General features: G+C 47.2%; 1 protein-coding gene across 7 annotated transcripts in view; it reads right to left on the bottom strand.

The window, feature by feature from the left end:
- plppr2a (phospholipid phosphatase related 2a) overlaps positions 1-1,358 on the bottom strand; it is a 33,305-nt gene extending 31,947 nt beyond the window's left edge. For 6 of the 7 annotated variants that reach the window (XM_034593585.1, XM_034593587.1, XM_034593583.1 and 3 more), the window contains exons 1-2: positions 1,202-1,358; positions 855-1,090 (exon numbers count right to left, since the gene is read on the bottom strand). The gene's annotated coding sequence lies outside the window, so the exon portion shown is untranslated. Of the gene's footprint in view, positions 1-854; positions 1,099-1,201 lie in introns of those variants that run through there. The other variant, XM_034593584.1, reaches the window with a different exon arrangement.
- Between the last annotated feature and the right edge of the window lie 10,526 nt (positions 1,359-11,884).

Raw genomic sequence — 11,884 nt, 5'->3', positions numbered from 1 at the left:
ACGACAATCTGGATCACGCTTGGTTTTATCATCGTTCTTGCGTTTGCTAAACGACGCTGACCCGTTTCCTCCTGTGCAGGAGTCGACATGGGTGCAGCGGTGACATGAGGGAAGGTGCAGCAGCGGTGCAGCGTTAGAAACCCTCCCTGTCAGTCAGTCGTCGTTCAGTCGTCTCTCCACATCCAGAGAGACGACTGCAGAGGATCTCTCCCTGAGCAGCACGGAGGGAAACGTCTGTTACCTGCAGCCTCTGGTCATCAGCGTCAGTGTGAGAGAAGCATGACAACGCTCACCTCTCGTGTTTATTCTTTTGTGTACGTGCACGTGTGTGTGTGTGTGTGCGCAGAATGAGCATCCTCGGCTTTACACATTGTCACACTCGTCGTGTTTCCCCTTCGCACGCACACAAACACATAAAGGCTGCAAACACAAACAATGCACCCTGACACCTGCGTTGAGTCACACACCAACAACAAACCTCCTCCTCCGACTACAGGGCAATCCCTGCCTGCTGTCAACAGAACAAAGTAACGGGGGGGGGGGGGGGGGGGGGGGGGGGGGGGGGGGGGGGGGGGGGGGGGGGGGGGGGGGGGGGGGGGGGGGGGGGGGGGGGGGGGGGGAGTAAAACCATAATAGGATTTACCCGCAGCTGGGTGATTAGGGCTTCTGTTTGGGGAATACCACCGCACAACACAGATTACCACAGAGAGACACTCCCCCCACCACGACATGCACAGACACACTCAGAGACCTGGAGGACGCAGGTTCAGCAGGAGATCCTGTGACTGGGCTCAGCTTCCACACTCACAAGGAGAGGGCAGGTCGCACATCCGTCCATTCATCCTCCTCCTTACCTCGGGTACCTCCACGCCCAGCTGCCGGTTGCCGTGGCACCAGATTCCTATGCGGTGGCCATGTCAGATCAGATGATGGTAGAGGGGGGGTGTGAAAATCTCCTTCGTCCCAGCTGCCCGTCCCTCTCCTCCTCCTCTTCTTCCTCTCCTCTCCTCTGCCGCCTCCTGGTCCACGGTGAAGCGTGAGAGAGCAGACGAAGAGACGGTGGCAGCAGCAAGCGTCTCTGTCTCCAGATCTTACACACACACACACACACACACACACACACACACACACACACACACCTCTTTTAATTAGCCTGTTCCAACACACAGCGATGACTAATAAATTAAGAGGCTGAAATTACCTCCTGTGCAGCGTTTGGTCCAAAGAGGAGACGCAGAGGAGAGGGAGAGAGAGAGTGAGCAGGAACATGTGTGTGAGTACGAGTGATTCCGCGTGTGTGTGAGAGACGGAGGGAGAGAGAGAGAGAGAGAGAGAGAGAGAGAGAGAGAGAGAGAGAGAGGAAGGGAGGGCATACATTATGTGTGTCAGCTCATTTGTATTCAAAGCTGGTTTTCCCTCTCCATCCCTCCCCTTCTCTCCCTCTGTCCACCTCTCCTCTCCGCTCATCTCCTTCCATCCATCCCTCCCTCCATCCCTCCCCTTCTCTCCCTCTGTCCACCTCTCCTCTCCGCTCATCTCCTTCCATCCATCCCTCCCTCCCCTTCTCTCCCTTTCTCTCCCTCTGTCCATCCCTCCCCTTATCTCCTTCCATCCATCCCTCCCTCCCCTTCTCTCCATCCTCTCCATCCCTCCCTTTCTCTCCCTCTGTCCATCTCTCCCCTTATATCCTTCCTTCCATCCATCCCTCCCCTTCTCTCCATCCTCTCCATCCCTCCTTTTCTCTCCCTCTGTCCATCTCTCCCCTTATATCCTTCCTTCCATCCATCCCTCCCCTTCTCTCCCTCTGTCCATCTCTCCCCTTATCTCCTTCCATCCATCCCTCCCTCCCCTTCTCTCCATCCTCTCCATCCCTCCCTTTCTCTCCCTCTGTCCATCTCTCCCCTTATCTCCTTCCTTCCATCCATCCCTCCCTCTCTCGTCCCCATCTCTCCCCTCATCTCCTTCCTTCCCTCTCCTCTCTTTCCCTCCCCTCCTCTATGTGATTGGACATAGAGGACATGAACCTGACCCAAACACCAGAGGACAGAGGGATGGAGGGATGCTGCAGACGGAGGAGATGATGGGCTGCTCGGCTGCTCGGCCGCCCGCCTCCAGCTCAGCACATTCTGGATGTGGGTTAATGATACGTGGATATTGATCTTCAGCTCCTGGAGCACATGTAACATCAGAGCTGGAAGATAGAGCTGTTGGCCACACTGGCTGGACAGTAAAGGGTTTCTGCAGGGTCTTAAAAAGTCTCAAATATGTTAAAATAATATGCATTATATCTAAAATATATATTTAGGTACGTGTTCATTCATTTTAACATTCATTTAACACTACCTCTGTCATGCTTTAAAATGATTTTATTTATTTATTTAGAGAGAAATAAATCTAAAAAGCGGGACATTGATTGTGATATTCCTTCATATCTGTCGTCCTTGATGAATATCTTAAATCTCATTCATTGTGATCTCACAGGCGTCTCACACGAACTGTGCCTGTGAATCGTTGTTTGTCGAGAGGTGAAGGAAAGTTTCTTCTGCAGGAAGAAGAGCTGAGAGCTGAGAAAACACGACAGGCTGACAGAACATCTCCAGCAATCGGGTCACGACGAGGTAAAGAGAAGACAGAAGACGTTTTAAAAACAACTTCTGATGCTGCAGAGGATCCATGTGAATTCAGACTGGAGGAAATCTGTTTGAGCACATGAGTGGTCGCTGGTGGGGGTGGGATCTGAAACTCACTGAAATATATCAAAATGATTGGTTTCATTGAACCCCATTTACATTTTTGGCTTTGAGATCTCCGTGATATTCCATATATGGATTCATGTCTCCATCAGGATGAACTGGAATCACTTTGGTTATCGTGTTACTTTTAGAATCAGGTTGAAATATTCACCAGCATATCACAGGTCCGACATATATTCACTCCCACATTTACACCTTTGTCTCCCAGTAACCTCACCCTGATCTGTGGACTGGGAGGAAGCCGGAGCACCAGGAGCAAACCCACAGAGAACCGGGTCAAACCGAGATCTGAACCGAGAACCTTCTGTGAGGCGATAGCGCTAATAACCACTGCTCCACCGTGCCGCCCACATAGAAATAAATTAGTAAAATCAATTAAACATGAAATATTAAGTACTGAAAGTAAAACGGTGGAGGGTTTTATTTCTACTTTGCAAACGGCCAAAAGAATCTTATCTACCTTTTACCAAGAGAGCCAATAAAAATGTTTCCAGGCCTTAATGAATGTGTAAGAAAATGAGAGGACCTGCGATCACCTTTTAAAAACAAGTCATGCCCCCCCCCCCCCCCCCCCCCTCACTGTGAGTGCACTGTGTTTACATGTTCTCTAAAGGACAGATGAACCCAGAGGTGCTAAATGAATCAGGAGGTTAACCTCAGGTTCTTCTGCTCGTGGCTTCTGTCCTGCCCGCTCGTCATGAATAGAGCATCACCTCAGACGTATTAACAACCACCAGGGTTCATCAGCTCAAAGCTTCTGACCCACATCTCATCGTCTTTTACCTCCGACGAGCAGGTTGGGTTGTTCGTTTGATTCAGGGGGCGAATCCAGGATTTGTTTTTGAAACTAACATTGCGAGATACTAGTGGGAAATTGGCCAAGAAGGAATCCATAACATTTTGGGCCGGATCCTGACAAAGAAAATATATATTTTTTGACATTTCACTGATTTCAGGGAGTAATTCATGGATCTTACATTATATTATATTTAGGGGACTGATACAGTTTAGTGCAGCTTCATTGACTTGAAGGGGATTAAAGGGGCTTAATGTGACAGAGGTATGTGCTCTAACGAGTGGCTTTCGGAGAATCACGTCAGTTATCGGCGTATTTCCATCACCCCCCCCCCCCCCCCCCCCCCCCCCCCATGTTCCCCTCCTCCACTGCTGAGTGCGCCGTCCTGCCTCGTACGGGTCTCAGTGGGATTGTCGCCGTGTGGATGAGATATGGCCTGAGCATCGTGGAAATGAGAAATCTGCCTGTTATGGGGCCGTTACGGTTTACAGCACAGTGCATGTGTGTCCCATGGGTGTACTCTCCCGTCCATCCCCCCCCCCCCCCCCCCCCATCTGACTGCTCGAGCCGACAATCCCTCGGAACTTGAATGATGGAGAGAGAGAGAGAGAGAGAGACAGAGAGAGCGAGGGATGGAGGATGGAGCGAGGGTAAAAGAAAGAGGAAGGAAATCCTGCTGAGCTGCGGTTTGTGCTTTGTGGAACTTTGCCTTTGCAAACAGAGAAAAATAACACATTTGGTCAACGGGACGTGAGTTATAGTTGTGCATTAACACATTTAATCATTCATGCACATTGCAGAACCATGAATCCACTCATGCCTGTGCGCTGTGTATGTTCGATGCATGCATGCATGAGGACAAGCCCCCACAGTGCAGCTGGACGCCCTTTACCTTTCCTGCATTCTGCCTCTGCACATGCCTCATTTGAATAATTCAGATGATCGATTCAGTGTCGACATCAGATGTGCGGCGATGCGAGACGTTCGGCCCGATGTGATGAGTCGGCAGTTCAGACGAGAGCTGGAGGCACGAACTCACTCTGAAACCGAGGCTTCACAGCAGCAAAGTGCAGGGTCCTGATGAGAGTGCTTCATCTGAGCCGCCTTCTTTTTAATTACTTTTAAACTGGAAACACTACTCGTGGGAAAATATATAGTATTTTCAAGCAATTCAACCATTCGTGCTGCCATTTCTATTCTATTAATACCTTTATAATTAATAATTAATTCCTCTTTTACATCATTTTAAACACGGCCTAAAGGGCGATTGACTCCTCTCCCATTGTCAGTCGAGGAGTTTTGCTTTTCTGTCTTGTTCAACGTCACAAACGCACCAAAAACCGAGGAACCCTCTCTCCTCGCTGTCCTGACATATTTGCACATTTAACTTGTTGTCACTTTCCCCTTAATGCCGATAGAATCTGTTCACATTGCAGACCAGACAAAAGCCAGATGTTAGAGAGTGAACTGGGCTTTTTGACCAGTGGAAAAGGGGCTTAATAAATTGTTAAATCTGCACAAACCATGTGTGTTAAACTGAAACTGCAGCACAAAGACCTGCCTGTGGTTTCCCTGTGTTTACACTCTTTATCCTGGCTATGATAACCAGCTGCTGGCTCCTACATGAGAGTCGTATCATCCTTAAAGCAAAACCCTCCTCTAAAGTAAACAGCCACACACATCTCATACGTGACGCGTCCACACTGCATGAGCATACAAGCCTAATATCCAATTTCAAGCCCATCATATTAACACACCTTGCACAGATACGCACATTATCCCCCTTCTACCGCCACGAGTAATTCCCACCCAGCTCTTCAGACACAACCCCCCCAGCGCGCGCACACACACACACACACACACACACACACACACACAGGCACAGGGTATCATTATGCCACAGGCTCCAGCTGTAGTCCACAGGGGCCGTTCATTAATGAGACCGACAACAAAGGGCCACATTCCTACACTACCCTCTCTCCTTTGTCTGCACCTCTCCCCGGATCCTCGGCTAATTCTGTCACTTCAACACAACCGACAATAGGTTTTATTTTGGGTTTTATTCTCACAGCAGCTCATCAGCTATTACATCTACTGCCCGTTGTTGTGTGCAGGGGTTTCAGGATCAAGTGTGTGGCTGCTTATCACGGAGATAAGCAGAAGGATGCTGAGGAGAGTGCACGTCGCCGCCGAGACCCAACAGTCTCCTCAAGAAACAACATTTTGATCTGCAGCAAACTCAGAAATATTAGTCCCCAGAACATTTCTGGTTTTATTCGTCAAGATCCATGAATTTGAGTCTATGTTTTTCCACCGATCTGCTTCCTGAGAGTCATCAGGAACGTTTCGCTGCCTCAACACACCGACCATCAACAAAGAGCACGAGGGCGAGGTCCCACAAACATCAAGGGGGCGCTACAGCAGGTGTCCCCCTCTTTCACGGTGATTGGGAAATAAATTCCACCTCATGTGATTTGATTTCCCCGAGCTGCACCCCCCCCCCCCCTTTACACCCGAGAGGAGGGGTCCCTTGTACGTGGAGACTCGCCATCAGCCCCCCGGGCGCAGGGGGAAACGATGCACGTTATTGTGAACACACCAGATGGGGCCTGAGGCAGAAGAACACGGAGGCAGAGCGGCAATCGTTTCCTAATGAGATGTAAATGGACGTGACTCCGGGCCGAGGATGGTGAAGACTCATTTCACTGGATGACTCATGTGAGTGACAGGTTGTAAACCTGCGTGAAAATAAACGACAGCCGACATTAAAGCGGCTTAAAGAGATATCTTGATGATGGAGACAGAACTGATCACCTGACTGAAGTCGTGGTTCCTCTCAGCTCGGCAGCACCGGGGTTTCTTTGTGGATGTTGTTGTGGTTCAGGCTCTGCAGCATCGTTACTGGTCACAGTGGGAAGGAAGTCATGTGATGATGATGATGATGATAAATGCTCTGAACACTACACCTGCTCAGCGCCAAGCAGAGGAAGTGAGTGACACAGTGAACTGCAGTTACTGAACTGCTGTACTCAGTCGTACAGTTTGTGACTTTATACTTATATTCCACTACATTTCAGAAGAGAATATTGCTGTTTCACACTAAAAACACATGAATAAATCTATATTGTCCAATATAAATACAATAGAATTGATTTTCTCCTCATATGTTAGCATCTACAATAATAAACTAATCGTCAAATATCAATATATCATACTTTGAAGTATTCTCTCTTTATTTTGAATTCCTTGTATTGCCATAATCTGTTTTTACTGATAATTTCATGTCATATGTCACATTTCTTTTACTTTATAGTCTCATGTTCATGTGTCGAACCGATGAGGAATCTACATCCACATCTCTCGAGGTGTAAACATGTCAGGAGTCGTTCTAAAAGGTCTGAAACCGTCACATCCCTGACGGAGCTGGTGTTTGCTTCACATCTAGTTGACCTGAACTCTTCCACTTTGCAAGTTGTGGAAGTTAAGACATTTTATTCATTATCGCTCAAACCTGCAGAATTATTTTTGTGAAATTTGGACTATGTGAGGTTACAGGAGACAAGCAAAGTTACTGTCGTGAAATGTCCTGTCAGAGGAAACAGGGTAAAGGTGCAATGCAGGGCCGGCGATAAAACTACAGACTAAAAACCAAAATGTCTGTTTCATATGTAGAGTAAACATTCAGGGGCGAGTTACAGTGCATCCTCACAGTCGTGGAACAACAAGGACAGTTTATGGAGTTAATATGACCCAAGTGCTCCGGAGACAGTTTCCCTGCAGCCGCTCGTCGTGTCTGTCACCGACGGCACGAGAACCCGTTCGGTCTCTGTTATTAAACGTGCTGGCTGCGGTCCAGCCAAACCACCGCCGCCACCAATCAGCATCACTGTCATCATCCTCATTACTGCTGCCACCAATTTGTCCCCGGCTCTGTCTCGCTCTGGAAATGTGCCGTACCTGCTGCCGTCAGCTGCTCCCACTGTCCCCCCCCCCCCCCCCCCCCCCCCCCCCCACGTCTGAGCACTGATCCATCTGCTGTGGCCACGGTTATTAGGAGAGGAGATGTCGAGACACTTGAGACACAGGGATCATTTTTTCATCGTTTGTTTGAAATTCTAGTCACAATTTGTCATCTTCAAAATGAACTGTTGTGCTTGATCTGAATATCTGAAGAGCACAATATAAACAGCAGAGACATTTAATATGAGCTGAGAGCACAACACACGAAATGATCAAGAATATTTATTTATATCTGCCAAATTTTAACCATTTATTATCTACACATTGATTTATAAGGTTAATATAGATATATTACACGTCTCATAGGCCTGTCGCAATATCAATATCTTTTTTTGGTGAATAAATTCCTCTCAAATACGACTTATGAGCTTATACATACAACAGGATTTCACATGTTATGTTACTGTGCCATGACAGAAAGAAACAGAAATAATTTAAGAGGCACTCAACTGTTTACATGATGTTGTCATGTGTGTATTATTAACTCCAAATCAATATTTCATTTCTTTCATATCCCAGATATTGTCAATACCAGGATATTGCACTGCCTCATCTTTGCATAAAATACAACAAACTATAAACTGTTCAGTCTCTGAAAAGACAAATGTTTAAAAAGTTTCAACAGAATCTGAACATTATAATCTTCATGATTTACTGCAGAGATCTTATATAACAATGCTTTAATAAGTAATATACTCACAACTGACTGACTGAGAGGTGAGACACAGACATTTTGATTTGCATTGATCAGAACTCCACGTGTTACTAAAGATAGTGAGTTCGATTCCCAGTCCCAGTTCGTCCGTGACAGTGTGACAGCGATTCCATTCCTCACTCATTTCATATTATATTTTGGATTCTGACTTGTCTCAGAGGATCAACATTTCACTATCGAGACAAAAAATAGACTCATATCAATCAGTCACAACACTTTCCCAGCTAAGAACGACAGCATCGTTGTTTGTGCGTCTAAGATGGTAACACAACACAAGGAGACGCTGGAGGTGTGTGTGTGGTTTGTTTATTTGTTTCTACATGTCAGAGCTGTGTGAGAGCATCAACAGAGTGAAGTGTGCGGCTTGCTGACGGTCTGACTGAGATACAAACATCCAGATCGGCGCCCGAGGCGGCTGAGACTTGCTATAAGACACGCCCACATGCTGAAGAGGAGCGCCTCATTAGGTAGGACATGCAGCGTCGGGGGGGGGCGGAGGATGAAGGAGTGGGATGAAGGGACAACTCGTCACGCTCCATCTGCACAGAGTCTTTAAAGATGCTCCTGCAGTGTCACTGTTTTACACCGACAGTTCAATGTGTTGACACAGAGGAGGAGAGGAGGAGAGGAGGAGAGGAGGGGTGGAGGTCAGAGGTGTCGGTGCCATCAGACGGTCAGACGGGGCGAGACGTAGAGAAAGAGGCGAGGAGGTGGAAGTCGAGGGTCCAGCCGGGCTCGTGTCCCCAATGGATTCATCGCGAAAAACGTTCACCTCCTTTCTTCTGTGGATCTTCACACTCGTACCTTAATAAAACTCATAATATTCTTATGTTCACAGGCCTGCAAAGTTTTCAGTATGTGTGCTGACCACTAGAGATAAATCATGATGATACATCGGGAGCTACTTGAATAATCGTGCTGTTGAAGTTGAGAGTTTTAGCTGCTTGTAGTGTAGCCAGCAGGCGTCAGAGTTCAAAACAAACACATAGTGCGGGTGTAGGCTTAATTTGTGGAGGTGAGTTTCTGTCCATGATGGTGATGGTCGGGTATTAACTTCTATCATCAACTCTACAGTCTGCTCTGCTCTGACGTGTTATCCCCTGACTGCTCTGTCCCACCTTGAACCCCCAAGACGAGCTGAAACCGACCTGTAAGTGTCTGAGGGCCCTGCAGCCCACGATGAGCTGTCAGCTGATGGACATGATGGACATGATGGACGTTCACCGCTGGGACACACAACCTCTGCCCTGATGTGGTTTGGTTTTCCTGCAGATAACAGAGCTGTCGTTTTTAGACTCATTACAGACCAAGGAAGAAGAGGGTTCACAGTCGTTCTGTCAGCTGCTCGTCACAGCCACACATCTTCCTCTCTCTTTGTCCCCCCCCCCTCTTTTCCTATTCAATAATTGATGAGCCTGTCTGCGCCACAGTCCCATTACTCTCTCATCAGCCCGGCAGATATGGTTAACGTGGGCCTCATAAATCAACATTTATGGAAACACAATCCACTCGTTCAGATGGTTTAATGTGCAACCAGAGCGCACTCCAGCTCCTGATGAAGCTGCTCTACTGCTGCAGCCAGGCTCCCTGCGTTAACATGACGAATAATAACATAAACTCTGATATACAGTACAATAAATAAAGGAGATAGACAATCGTCTGCGTCGGAATGAGACTCGAAGCTTCTCTCTCGGGACGTATATTTTAAAATAAAAAACGCAGTTCTAGTTATGTTAAAGATTGGGATTCATGTAATTAAAAACAAAGGTCAAAGATAACATCCAGAGTTCTGACCTGTGTGGAACAAAAATATTGTTTGCACCCTGGTCGGGCTGCAAGAGGTTGTCGGGAATCCAACCAGTGATGTCACATGGTTTATGTCTCCAGAGGTCAGGGATAGATGTAACTATGCGTCATCAGCATAGATATGATATCACAAGATGTGTTTCCATATTATGAGGCCGAGAAGTAATGTGAGGGGACCCAGCATTGAACCCTGAGGGACTCCATTGATATAAACTAGAAATGTCACCGTGAAAAGATTTTGTCCATTTGAAGAAACAAATATCTGAATATCACTGACAGAGATCCGGAGTGTTTTTGTGACCATGGATATCATTTGCATTAGGAGAGAAACTGGATTATGATAAGTTTTCTCTTTTAATTAACCTTATTCAACCTTTGGCTGGACGAGTCCTCTGCGACACCGTCTCTCTGGATCAGTGTAAAAGTCTGGATCCCAAAAAATAGGTCAAAGCCTCGTAGCCGTTTATTTGTATGTTTTAATGAGCTCGGGGCCAAAGAGTGAGATGAGTCTCTTCTGTGAATCCTAGGTTTCCTGAGGTTAAGAGCCTGAGTGGCTGAGCTCTTTGATTCACAAAGGCATCGAGACACTGGTAACGTGCATCAGGAGAAAATGTATTTGCTGAAATAGTTTTCTCCCTTTCCCTGGAAACTTTTCTTTGACATTTGATGCTACTTGATTAATTAAGGATCCATATTTATCCACGGGAGGAAAGAAATGGATATTTTGAGAGCTTATACTATTTAAAGGGATAAGTATGCTAAAGGAACAGGGGTTATCTTGTAACGGCCAATTAAAAGTACTTTTTGAGCTTAGTTTCAGTTGAGAGGTTAATTATACATTCTACATATCACTTGTCAAGTTTAAGCTGCTTGAGCTGATGACGGGGACGTGATGTTTAAAGCACCAGAACCTGAAGACATGACGGAGATGGGAAACAGGTCTTCATTCAGCCAGCTCCACCTGTGCTCCACCTCTGTGCTCATTAGGAACTAGGTGGAGTCGTGCACTGGCCGGGACGGGGACGGCTGAGACAGAAACGAGTGAAACCACAGAGGCCACATCCATCTTCATACTCAGCCTATGGTGCTCACACATCTTTAAGCCGCTTTAAAGTGTAATTAGCAGCATACATTGACCTTCAGTGATGGTTAATCCCCTTTCTTCATGCAGTGTGACCCCATTATATCTGTTGCTGAGCCCTGCCTCCCCTCTCCTCCCACTCTTCAGGGAGGACAGAGACACTGTGTAAAGGGCAGAGGGAGAGAGGAAGGGCAGGAGTTAATATGTCCTGAAGTAAATAAAAAAACGAACTTAAATCGAATCTCTATAACTGAAATATGCAGATTTGGCTGCAGAGTACCGAGCTAGAGTACATGTTCCTTCCCTGATCTGATTTCTGTGTGTGAGCCCCTCTAGCGCTCTCTGTCCCATTTTGAATAAACGTGTATGAAGCAGTGTTGCACAGCTCAATCTGCAGCTGGAGTGGGAGGACAGACAGACAATGCTGCAGAACGGTTTAATGGAGCATTTTGTCTGTCGACTTCGGCGCATGTTGCACGTTCTCCCCGGGAGCTGGTGAAGTGGCCGTGCATGCCAAGGCCCCCGGCTGCCACGTGGGCGGATCAATGTGAGCGCACTTGGTGAAATCATACGTTTCCATATGGAGAATGTGGGTGAATCCGTGCATGTGATCGTAACGTGTAGGCTGCAGCAGCAGCTCTTTGATTTCCCTCAACAGGAGGGAACAGATCCCAGGGAGAGGAGGGTGGGTTTATAGCATCTTCTCACACAGA

This window comes from Hippoglossus hippoglossus, chromosome 8 (genome assembly GCF_009819705.1).
Source record: "Hippoglossus hippoglossus isolate fHipHip1 chromosome 8, fHipHip1.pri, whole genome shotgun sequence".
In the NCBI taxonomy this organism is placed as follows: Eukaryota; Metazoa; Chordata; class Actinopteri; order Pleuronectiformes; family Pleuronectidae; genus Hippoglossus; species Hippoglossus hippoglossus.
This window is presented reverse-complemented; position numbering and strand designations above follow the sequence as displayed.